Source organism: Cyprinus carpio, unplaced genomic scaffold (genome assembly GCF_018340385.1).
Source record: "Cyprinus carpio isolate SPL01 unplaced genomic scaffold, ASM1834038v1 S000006493, whole genome shotgun sequence".
In the NCBI taxonomy this organism is placed as follows: Eukaryota; Metazoa; Chordata; class Actinopteri; order Cypriniformes; family Cyprinidae; genus Cyprinus; species Cyprinus carpio.
The window spans coordinates 254,781-268,464 of NW_024879166.1; the positions used below are offsets into that span (position 1 = coordinate 254,781).

Below are 13,684 nucleotides of genomic sequence, written 5' to 3' on the forward strand. Positions count from 1 at the left end.
TTGACTATTAAAAGAAACAGCTGAATTATCAGTTTCACAAAAAAAAAAAAAAAAAATATATATATATATATATTATATATATTATATTTATATATATATATAAATATATTAACATTTTACAATAAGGTGTCATTTATTGTGTTAACTAACATGAACAAACAATGAAACATTTATTACAGTGTTTATTAATCTTTGTTTAACAAATACTGTTGTTCATTGTTAGTTCATGTACGTTCACAGTGCATAACTAATGTTAACAAACACAACTTTTGATTTTAATAAGCATAAGTTTGTAGTAAATGTTGAAATTAATATTAACTAAGATTAATAATGCTATTGTTTATTTTCTTAGTTAATGTTAACAAAAGTAGTTAGACTAATGAATCATTATTGGAAATTGTTTTGCAAAATATTCTTCAAATTGTTACTGCCTTTAGTTGCTTATTTTGGAATAAATATGCATAAAAACACTATGCAATGGCATAATAATAGTCAGATTAAAAATATTAACTAAAAAAAGCAATATTCATAAATAAAAAATAGAATCATATTTATTCTCTTTTTTAAGTAATATTTATTTAACCAGGAAAATGTGACAACATTAAGTGTAACAATGACATATATAAAAACCGCTTCCTCATTTTAAAACACCACTGCACACCAATGATTATATTATGTTAATTACTGCAGGTAATCCCATAGAAGTCATTAAAGCCACAGTCCTGTTTATCTTTTGAAATGAAATGATTGATTTAGTCTTTTCTCAACCAACATGCTTTCAGTTTAACTGACATACTTCGAGGAAAACTGCCGAGTTCAAGATTTCTGGTATAACCACAGCTCAGATGATGCCTCTTGAGCCTCCGTTGTTGGGGGCGGTTGGTACAGGTTTTTGGTAAAGTAAGGGGGTTGGCTATATGTGTTTATATGTGAAGAGGCACTCAAGTAATCTGAACACACAAAACGCAGAGTTCAGGGAAATGAGAACACAACAGGGGAAACAGTTCACAAACAAAAGTTCAAAACACAAGCGTGTTTAGCAAGAATCAAGAGGATAGAAGTGGGCTGGCAGAGTGTTGTTGCATGTATATGCGTAGGCATATGTGTTTTTACGTGTGTGTGTGCACTAGAGACTTGCGTGGGAGATTATAGAAAGTGAGATGTGTGAGACATGTAGGACAAGCTTTGGCAGAGTTGGCCGCTGAATTAACCTGTCTGTCACTATTAATCGCCGCTCTGCTTTCTCCCACACTTTATTCCCTGGAACTTAATGTCTTCTGCTCGAACCTAATCAAGTCCTTCTGACACAATGTTTGTCAGGTATTTCCCTTAAATAGCTGCTTGCTTTTCCCTAACGTCTCTGTACCTTCTTCCACTTTTAGACGATTAAATACAGCTTGACAATAGTGGCAATGCTCCATTTCTTGTCAGAGAGCCAATGGGATGTTGTGTTGTCACTGGCATTTGATGTAATTATATGCTATAAGAAATCCAACCTGCAAGTTTTTCTAACAAATGTAAAAAAAAAAGTAACTTGAACAAAGATTTTGTTTTAGTAGGATTTTTAGTTTTAGTAGAAGTAGAAGTCACACAATTTTGTGTGAATCGAAAAATAATTTGCCAAACATGTTTAACAAAATAAGTTTTTATTGGGCCTTACTTCAAACGTTGTCCAAATGTCATCATTATTCACCCTCAAGTTACAACCGTATGAGTTATTTTTTTCTGCTGAACATAAAAGAAAATATTTTGAAGAATGTTGGTAATCAAATAGGGAAAAATACTATGGAAGGACCAGAAACTATTTGGTTACCAAGATTCTAAAAAATATCTTAATTAAAATGTTTTATCATGAACAAAGTCAATGGAGTTGTTTGGAACCCCAGCATTCTTCAAAATACCTTTTATTTTTTTAATAATGTCACATCTGAAGAAATAAGGTCATACAATAACCGTCAGGATGGGTAAATATTACAGATTTTACATTTTTTGGGTGAATTAACACTTTAAATAAGCTTCTCTTTAACATTTATCTATTTTTGTAATTTGGAAGGTGCCTGAAATTCTCTCTTTTTTTTTTAAAAAAAAAAAACAACTACGTTAACATTTGTTCTTGAAAGAGTGAAGCAATTCTGAGATTCTAAAATGAAACTTAGTTCTACAAAACCAATTTTTTTGTAGGGGATTATTTGCTTCTTAAAAGAAGGATAACTGCACAAAAATACCATTTCCGCCCACCAGGACACCATTTTATGGATCACAGGGAATCGCCTAAGAATTGCAGAAGGCTACTGTGTATTGTCTTTCTATTTAGTTGTCCAGGAAATTTGTTATTCATGTAAGGAGGTGATAGTGACAGCACACAGTGTGGAACACCAATGCCACGGGATCTCCAGGGACGAGGAATTACTGCCTCTGACATATACACACACCACTTTGTTTATGATGACAAATGAGGACAAATCCCCGAAAGCATATTTTGTCAGATTTCTGCTGGGCACTTTTGGGTACAAATATGGGCAGATAAGTAGGTACACACACACAACACTTCATGCTCTGCTGCCAAACTCCAATGGCTCCAACAACAATCACTGGGGCCAAACGTTGTCTAGATAAAATAGTTTAACCAATGAACGAAAATTCATATTCACTCACCCTGATGTCATTCAAAACCAGAATGCTGTTATTTTTAGTCCATCAAAAAAAAAAAAATGCTGCGGCACCCGGGGAGCAGTTGGGGGTTTGGTGCGTTGCCTCAAGGACTACCTCAGTCGTGGTATTGCTGGTCCGAGACTCGAACTCCCAACCTTAGGGTTAGGAGTCAAACTCTCTAACCACTAGACCAAAACTTCCCAAATCTTCTTTAAATCTTTTTAAATCTGAAAGTGCACCGTGTGTAAAGTTATTGTCTCTTAAAAGAAATAGTTGACTCATGGTGTGCTCCAAACGGGATATATATCCCATCCGAATGGCACTTTTGGAGTGAAAACAATCATGGCCGCCATATTGAAGGGTCGTTCCAAACCGAAGTGCTGAAAAACTGGCCAACTGGTACAACTGATGGACACTTCGGGCTTCCCATAATCCTTTGCGCAGATTCTTTGCATGATGATGGCACCTCTGTGTGGGCACATGATGATGACACAGATTGGCACTTCAAGAAACAGCTGTTTGGTCCCCTACACCATTCAAAGCTCTCACTCCGAAGGGTAAACCCTTTGAAGGGATTAGGGCATAGGGATGAGCCCTTCCAACAACACGTGTCAGGGCCTACTCATTGTCAAAATCATAGGTTAGATTTACAGGGGTCATATGATGTTGCTAAAAAAACATTAGTTTATGTATTTGGTGTAATGAAATGTGTTCATGCAGTATAAGGTTCAAAATTTTTCAACATACTGTACATTAGTTTTCTCCTCTATGCCCTGCCTTTCTGAAACACATCGATTTTTAGAAAGCTCATTGGTCTGAAAAAGCTAGGTGTGCTCTGATTGGCCGAATAACCTCAAGCGTGTGATGGAAATGTTTACCCCTTAACAAACTGTGATGCCATCTCCCAGCACGACCAGACAAAAACCAATAAAACCCATTACAAACTACGCATTTGCTGCATCAAGTGGGGGACATGTTACTGATTATAATGATTTATACTGTCTTTTTACGTGTTGCGTGCATTGCGCCACGTAAACATAAAACCATGTCTGCATTTGTGATCGGAGAAATGGACAAACAAGCGCTACTCTACACAGCTCAAAACTGCGTTTGAATCATTAGCGGTAAAATATTTAAATATAAAAAACGTACTTACAGTCTGTGAGTCAGAACAGCCGGCAGATCTGGAAACAGTCCTCCATAAAATGTGTTGCACACATCTGAATATTTGGGTCAAATTGATATGGAACAGTGTTGTAAATACAACTTAACCACTGATTTTTAGTTGTGTCCTCTTTTGGAAGGCCACACAAAGTATTTTAACTTTCACAATGAAATGAACAGTGTCACACAAGGGCGGGCTAGAGTGAGCTGCGCCTGGCGGGATTCGACGAAGGAGCTTGCGGGCAACCAGTTTTTGAAGTAACGCGTTACAAAAGTAATGCATTACGTAACAGATTACTTTTTGCTGTAATGCAGTAGTGTAAGGCATTACTAATTCTTTTTCAGTAATATTTTACTCGGTACATGTTCAGTAACGCTTGCGTTACAATACACTTTTATCCCAAAATGTAATTGTTCAAAGAAAAAGAAAAAAGAAAAAAAACAGCAAGACCACGAGAATCAAAAATGCCGCAAGCAAGTTCTATTTCCTGTTCGTGGTCAGTCAATAGCCGCATGTGGTGTCCAAGTTTGTAAATAAAGACTTAACGACAACTTCTGATATATTTGTTTAGCGATTTATTATTTCATTCATCTCCCTCTCGCTGGTGGAAACGTGGAACTTTGAATTGTGTGACGTCGTCCAGTGAGGGCGTGTTTAGAGCGGGTTTTAGAGCGGGAGTGCCGCGAGGCTACTTGCCCGACAGTGTGAAAACGCGGCATGATTTTTGTTTGATTCAGAAGACTTGAAATATAGTACACAAGTCAATACGGACTACTCTTATGATGATTTTGAATCACTATAAACAGTCATCAAATGGAAAAGTGCAGCATGATGATTCTTCAAAAATTCTCCTTTTATGTTGCATGAAAAATAAGAGCATATGAGTTTGAAGAGCCAGTAAATAATGACAGAATTTGGATTCCTTTAATGCCCACATTCTGTTTAAATTGGCATAAAGTGATTTGCCTACTTGGACCTTTCTGAGGTCTTCCTGTTTAAATTCAGAGCCGATGGAGCCAGACGTCCTTATGTGAAGTCCTCAGGGACCCAGGTTGAGCAGGTTAATGTTTCACACAGACACACACACACATACAGAATTGGATTGTAAGCTTTATTCAGTGGCAGAGTTCAGTGGGTTGTCTGTACAGGAAACAAGCTTCTCTATCTTTATCAGCTGTACTACAAAACGCATCCACAGGGAGAGCAAAAACGACGGCGTTCGCCACCCCCGCACGCTCTCTGATAGACAAATAACATAATCAAATCCCCAGTAGGTGAGAGTGATTAGATATGATTTCGGTAATGAGATCCCTTTGGAACTGTCAAATGGAGGCTGTTTCATACGAGGAATTATCACCTAGTCGCACCATTTACGAAGACATGTCCCCCTACTTTTAACCCCCTTACGAATGAACGCTCACCAATTAGTGCATTTTAAACGCCCACTCAGGAAGACCAGAAGTGAGGGAGAAACTCATTCTTATCTTTCTAAAGGACTAAAGTGTTTTGGTCCTCAGTCCTCACCTAGCAACGGAGTGTCAAGCATAAAATACAGATTTTATTTTCCACTGTCTGTCTAAACGGTGTATTTAGCTCACGTGTACATTTAGGTGCTGCAGCATTCACAATATACTTTGGTTTTGCAGCAACATCATTAAAGAAAGCACTGAACACTCTTTCAAATGATCAATTACAAATATTCAAACCCCGTAGTTTTTCTGCAGGAAATGCACATGGCATGAAAAACAGACAGGCAGTAATATAATCTGAGGTGTAAAAACATCAACACATGAGATAGACAGAAACACAAGCATGCACAAACACAATCATTTCATCTTTTGTTGTCTGTACAACCAAAACAACTATGCAAAACAGAGACTGTCTTAAAAACTTGGCGTGCTGCCTAGATAGACAGCATTTGTGGGCATCACAAAGAGTTTTAAAATGTACATACTAATGCTCACTCTCATACCAACAATAATACTAGTGCTATGGTAACAGTTTACAAATCACACAGACACCAACACTAATAAATGCTCATATAATTGTTTGTTAACACTTTACTTACAACCTTTATGCATAATGCATTTTAATATTTAAATATATACTGTAATGCATTATCTATTTTCATTGTAATTGTAGGTTAAAATGTATTTTATTTTCAAATTTGTTATATCTGAAACTGGTTGTTTGTTATGTGTTTTAATGCATCACATTTTCTGTGTAACAGTGAATAGACGAATAAGTATGTGTATTGTATTAACATGCATACTAACATGTATACTAATACTATTTTATACCAACTGGATTACTTACCATATGTTCTTCATACTATTACTAACAGCATACTAATACCCACTCTTCCTCAATCTAATGCTAATACTCTGGCTTTTATTAATATTAATACTCTCTGTAAAAAGGCTGTTGCAGTCAAAGAGATCAAAGTGTGACCAGACTGCATGAAAACAACCACACAAGACAGGATAAACACAGTCTGTGTCTCAAAATCTAGTGTGCTGCCTAGCAAGACACAATCTGTGGGCATCACAAGATGCTTAATAAGTTTTAAGACTGCCAGAATTTATACTAACCCTCATGCTGATCCTAATACTAGTACTATGGTAACAGTCTTACTAATAATCCTAATAACACTAGTAGCTACTGATGCTCATCATAATACTAATGATATTACTAAAACGAATACAAAAACTAATAGCATTCCAATGATCTTATTAACAACGATGTCTACTAGTGATATAACCAATACCATTAGATTACTAATGTATTACTATACTATACTGTCGTTATACACGCACTAAAACTACAGCTATTCTAATCCTAATTTTGAATACTTAGTGTATTCTCACACTAATACTAATAGCTTTTGCTGTTGGCAAAAGGGCTTTTAAAGTCAAAGAAATCAAAACGTGACCAGACTGCATAAAAAACAGCTAGGCAGGATAAATAGAGGCTGTTAAAAACTAGTGTGCTTCCTAAAACTAGACAGCATTTAATAAGTTTTAAGACACAGCCATGATGTACAATACATACTCATAGGCTACTAATGCTCACACTGATACCAACACTATTAATAGCTACTAATGCTCATTATAATACTAGTGATATATTATTAAAACTAGGCTACTACCAGTACTAACAGCATTCAAATTGTCTTACGAATTGATATAACCAATAGCAGTATGCTCTACACTTATATAGCCTACTATGGCTATTATTCATGCAAATTGTAATACTTAATGCATGCTCATACTACGTACTATTACTATGGTTATTACTAATACTCACACTAATGCTATTGCTGATATAATGTGATTCCCTGTGCAGTGCTCATATGCAGTTATTTAAGCACGCATGTAAACATAAGCCGAGGAGTTGAAGTTGCTCTACCTGTCGTCGGTCTGCCAGTCCCCGAGCAACAGGTCTCGGAACCGGTACCGCGGCGGCAGCGGCAGAACCTCCTTCTCCAGCTCCACCATAGTCACTCAGCAAAGCGCACAACCCGACGCCGCGTGAAAATGCAAAACGCCTTCGCCCTTGTTTATCCCTCCGCCGTGATTGTTTCAGGTCGCTCGCGTATAGAAAGTGTTGTCATCACTCAGGAGCGGGTCTAGATCCACTATCACAGCAGCGACTGAGCAACTGGTTGCCTCGAGCTCAGCAGCTGAGACGAGACACGGCGCCTGCCTGGACATCCCGTCCATTGCTGACACAAGCGGGTTCAGTTACTGCTGCAGTGCATTATTTCACCATTGTCCTGTATTGATTAAAGCATGCGCTATTTTGAGGGGTGGGATAGTTCATTTTTATAATACATCTAGTACTTTGCAACCCGCCTGCAGTCATTTCGTCTGCTGCATTGCTGGAAGATGCATGAGAAAAGTCGACACCTCCGCTTTTCGCCTGATATGTCAATCAAAACAGCACGCAGGTGAAGAGAAACCTCATTTTTATCACTGCCATAATATGATCCATTTCACAAGACATTGGCTTCACCAGGTGTAGTACAGTGCATTACACACTCAAACTGGAGAATGGGGTAGGTTTGCAAATAAGCAGCGTGAAGTGTGCAGGAAAGTAAAGCGTGACACCTGTTGCGGTGTTTGACATGCTTGATCCGCATACACATGCAGTTAGCATAATAATGTAATTATAATCAAAGGAATTGTGTTGTCACATTCGATTTCATCCCTGGAACTGGAACCCAGCCTTCAGCGCAGCTCTGATGCTGTCATAATGCAGGGAGGACTTTGAGCGCTCTGCCCCCTAGCGGCTGCCTGCGGGAGAAGACCAATACATCAATCGTGTTTAGCTCCTAAAAGGTTTTAATATACCCTCAATCTCAACCTTTAAAGGTTTTGATGGGCTTTTTACAGGCACATCTGTTCAGTTGTGGCGTTAGAGAGATTCTCGTCAAGGCTTTAATGCTGCAGAATGCTACTAAACAACACAGTAAAAGAACATTCGGGGAAAGGCTAAGGGGATGTTCTCAGATGGTACACACATACATCACCATTCTAATGTTTGAGCATTTTTTTAATACTCCTATTCAGAAAGGATGCATGAAATTGATCAAAAGTGACAAATATAACGTCACAAAAGATTTATATTTTAATTCTGTTATTTTGAACTGTCTGTTCATTTAAAAAATGCAGAAAAAATGTATCAAGGTTTCCAGAAAAAAAGGGCAAATGGTTTTAACACTGATAATAATAAGAAAAGCTTAATCAAATCAGCATATTAGAATGATTTCTGAAGGATCATGTGACAGTGAAGACTGGAGTAATGATGCTGATAAATCAGCTTTACATTATAGGACTTAACATTTTAAAAAATATATTCAAACAGAAAACAGTTCATTTAAATTCTAATTTTCGTATTTTTGTTTTACAATATTACTGTCCGTACTCTATTTCTGACCAAATAAATGCAAATTTGGTGAGCATAAGAAACATCTTTCAAAAACATTAAAATTTAATGACCCAGACATTTGAATGGTAAATTAATGTATGTGTATTTTATTCCTTTAAAATCTATCATGGGTTAAAATTTGAAAAATCCGATGATTGTATTCATAGTTGAACAAATAAGACTTGATTGGCATAGTGAATGATAAAGAATAACATTTCCTTTAGTTAAGTTAATATCAACATTCATGCTGCCACTTGGCATTATATTAAAACAAAGGTGGAATAAAAAAAAAATAATAAAAAAAAAAAAATAATAATATTATATATATGGAATATTTACTAGACATGTAAATACACACACAACACAGTATTTCTGGAAAACGGAATCAAAAAAAATTTTCCAACATCGCCATATCACATGACTCTGATAAATTTGGGTGAAAGAATGTAGCAATGTTCAATAAAAATGAAAAGACGATTTTATTTACAAAAACATAATATTTCACATATTATGTTAAAAATTTTAGTATCTTAAAAAAAAAGAAACAAACATCCATAAAAAAACAGCAAGGCTTTTTCTTCTCTTAAAATGCAGTCCTCTTCATCTTCCTCACGTTAGGATACTCATCTGACGTCGATGTTCACGGATTGTAGTGCCTCTACAGCCCAGCTGGGGTACTGTTCCCCGGACGCGAACATCCTCTTCATAAACGCTTTCACAAACTCAGGAAACCTCTGCTCTATGATGCTCTGACGCACTGACCGCATGAGAGCGAGCTGAGCAACGATACAGTGAGGACAGGAAGAGATGAAGTGACAACAACAATAATAAATACTGGATTCCATGCACGTGGTTGATATAGTTACCTGGTAAGAGATGTTATGGATGGTGATGTGATGCAAGGCTGCGGTGTCGCTCTTGAACAGCGCGTGAAGGTAAGCCCGACTGTGTCTGTCAATGTCAAGACAAAGAAAAAAGAATGACAATCATCTTCAGGTTCATGGGATAAGATGAGAGTCAAAATTCTCTGGTAAAATATTCATTTTGAGGGGGTGAATTATTCTTTTAAGCACAGCAGGCAGCTGAACGCCAGCATACTGAAGCAGACAGATGTACCTCCTGCAGGTGGGACACTGGCAGTCAGGATCAATCGGCTGAAAGTCTCTAGCATATTGCTTCTTCTGTTTGAGCTGCAGAGATCCCCAGGGAAACCAAAGCCGAGCCAAATCTCTGAAACATCAAACAGCCTCATTAACAATGGCAAAACACAAGATTACTACAAGCATCACTGGTTTAATTCTAATTTTTATGCACAGTTTCTATGAAAATAGAGCTCATTTCTGCATAACAGGAATAAAATACATTTTTTAAATATATATTCAAATAGAAAAAAAATATTTTTAAATTATAACAATATTTCACAATATTACTGTAGTTTGATCAACTAAATGCAGCCTTAGTGAACATAAGAGACTTCTTTGAAAACCTTACTGACCCCAAGCTTTGAATGGTAGATCTAATAAAAAGGGATGTCAACAGAAATCCTTCACTTACTGCTGTTCGAGTCGGGAAAACACAGTCGAGCATATTATAGCAGAAGGAGGCAAAGAAGACCAGGTGTTGTGGTTAGTTGTTAAAACAAAAAAAGAGTTTTAACTTTTGTGATTATTGAAAAGCAGAGTTTCAGAGAAAGCGCGGCTCACCCGACTCCCATGAGGTAGCGGGGCTTTTCTCTGGGAAGGTGGTCTGTGCTCAGAGTCACCATCTTCCAGAAGTCATCCTTTTCCTCTCCCCCGCTCAAGCCTCCAATGGCGAAGCCTGGCACATCACGCTTGGTCATTTCTGAGGCAGGAAATGGAACAGGAAGATTCTAGTGAGTGTATCGTAATTCTGATTAATTAATTCTTCAGGTTTGCGTTTGTCACTTGTTAATGGATCATGTTCATCATTAATGTGAAGACTACATCTGTGAGGAGAACTGACTTCAAACATCCACTAAAAAAAAAAAAAAAAAAATTAAAAAAAAAAAAAAAATCACTGTGACAGCAGCTGGTTCAAAGTCATTAAAAAATCATACTGAAGGGTAGTGTATTTTAATGGAATTTTAATAGGATTTTACACTGCTAATGCAATATCGGCACGTCTTAATAGAACACAAATGCAATATTGCCACATCATAATACACACACTTGCTTACCATCTAAACAGGCCTTGCGCAGTTTGGCATCAAGCCCCCCTTGAATAATGGCGAACAGGTTCTGTCGATCTGGATTCTTATTGGCTGCGATGCAGCGGTCCAGCCAGCGCACAGAGCGGTGCATGGCCTCCTCCACCCGCGGCCCTTTCACCGTACTGCTGACCACGTCATCCAGCTGCATCATGATGTCTGAACCTGCACACGATTTCAATGAGCATTTGCTGGATGCTCATGTTAAGAGATCTGTAACTTCATTCATACCCAGGCTGTTCTGTATGGCGATGGACTGCTCAGGAGTGAGAAGGATTTCCTTTCCATCATAAGGGGAACGGAACTTGACGCCCTCCTCCGTCACCTCCGACAGCTCCACTAGGGACACCATCTGAAACCCGCCACTGTCCTAATAAAACAGACACAGGTGAAACACAGATTTCCATGAGCAAGACCAAATTCATTCATAAAAGTAAACAGAAGTGATTTCCAACCCGTGGGCCTCAGCGAACTTAAAGAGGGTCTGAAGGATGATTTAGAAGTACTCAAAGAAATAAATTCTTATTAATATTTAAAAATAAATGCTTAAAACACACACAAATCGACTCAAGATGTAGAGTGCAATCATCGCTCTATTTCCTCCTCCATAAATACTGTTTATCTTGAAGAATTTGCAGTTCTTGAAAGTCCTGGACAAATTGAACAGTGCTGGGTATATTACTTACAAACTGTAGTCTGTTACTGATTACAGATTACCTACAAGTAACCTAGTAACCAGATCTATTAGATTGCTTAATTTAGCAACTTTTTTACTTTTGACATAACTTGTCTGAATTAGAATATTTTGAACAATGTTGATATAAAAATACAAAGAGAATATACCCTGCAAGGGGTTTGTGAGTTGTTGAAAAATTAATTCATTAACTGGTAAAACTGTAAACCTAAAAATAAATAAATAAATAAATAAATAAATAAATAAAATAAAATACTTGAACACTAATATTTCATCAGTGTGACCATTAACATAAGAGAAGAGTGAACATTCAAATGTGTTGTTAAATTATTGTAATACTAACTTAAAATCTATTTTAAATACTATTTACTTTATTTATTTATTTATTTTTTAAAAATAAATATTTTAGGTCAAAATTATGTGTGAATAAAAATTAATCATGCAATCTACTGTATAAAAAATAATCTGATTATGTGCATTTGAAAATGCAATCTAATTACCTAATCCATATTAAATTAAAATATCAATACTCTGTTTCTGCTCATTTAAAAAAAGAAAAGAAAAAAGTTTGAAAACAAATAATTTTGTCACAGTTACATTAGAAATACTGGGGTCATCACATCAAAAAGTTGAGAACCAGGTCTTCTTAAAATAATAAAGGGAAATCATTTTTCAGGAAGTAATTATTACTAGAGAATATATTTTTACATTATTTTATAGAAACTGTTGGGGTAACTTTTTTTTTTTTTTAGTAGTTGTAGTAGTATGTAAATATTTCCAATGACACTTCAAGTGAACAGACTGGTGTTTCATGCTGGCTTGATAATATTTATAATAAAAACAGACAATATTTTTCCCATAACTTTTCCAATCTGCTCTATCCGTCAAACGGACATTCAGCAAAATCTGCAGAAGAAGAACGTGAAACACACATATAATGCTATCCTACATTTTACTATTACTACTTCTTCTGGTGTTTGGGAATATTTTGAAAAGAAGGAGAAGAAGAATTACCGTTAAGAGATTTCTATTCCACTTCATAAATCCATGCAGTCCATTGGCTTTCTCTATTAACTCAGGACCCTGTTAGGACACAATAACAGTGAAGTAAGTTTAAAACATTGTGCATCGATGAAACAAGCGTTTCTTCTCTCGTACCGGCCTCATGCCCAGATGATACGTGTTCCCCAGGCATATCTGACAGTCCAGATCCTCCAGCTGGTCCACAGTGATGCCTTTCAGGGTACCCTGAGTGCCCACGGGCATGAACACCGGGGTGTAGACAGCACAGTGCGGGAGAGTAAGAGTGCAGGCTCTCGCTTTACTCACGGGGCACTCCGCCACGATACGAAGAGCGAGAGGAGCAGCAGAGGACACAGCCTTCACTGATGCCATACTGTCCTCACACTCATGTGTGCTGCTGGGTATGGGCGCAGACATTTTGAATAAAGAAGTCCGATTCACTTGGGAGTCATTCATTTGAGTCGGATCTTTTTGATGAACCGGATGAACTAATACAAAACCCGCTCAGGAGTGCGTTTCCCATAAGCAACTATGGTCGCAAGTTCCGTCGTTACCAATAGAGAGAGTTCAATGGAACTTACGACCATAGTTAGCTAACGATGCTTTTGGGAAACGCACCCTTGAACAGTACACGAATCGGACTGAATCGAGCCAAACGGTTCTCCAGTCTCTGACTCATTGAACAGTAGTCTCTTTCATAAATGTCTGATGCATTCAACTCATAGATTTCAAATGTATAATTTGTAAGAATCAGATATTTAGACTTCAGTGAATGAATAATGAATTTTAAAATGAATTATAATGAAATTTAGTATTTTTAATGAATTATAAAAAACAGTAAATGCGTTATAAACAGTATATGTTCTTACGCATGACTTTATTTTAAACGTTCTCGAACAATATAAGTCACGTCGAGATATCAGGGACAAAAGTAACGAGGTAAAATAATTACTAATTGGCTGTTTAACGAACTGTTTAAAAGAACCGATTCGCG

At 36.9% G+C, this 13,684-nt stretch overlaps 1 protein-coding gene and 1 pseudogene across 1 annotated transcript in view; one reads left to right on the forward strand and one right to left on the reverse strand.

Moving 5' to 3' along the window:
• Positions 1–13,684, forward strand: part of LOC109083683 (E3 ubiquitin-protein ligase RFWD3-like) — a 512,102-nt gene that overhangs the window by 222,149 nt on the left and 276,269 nt on the right. The window lies entirely within an intron of this gene.
• Positions 9,310–13,484, reverse strand: LOC122143718 (annotated as a pseudogene).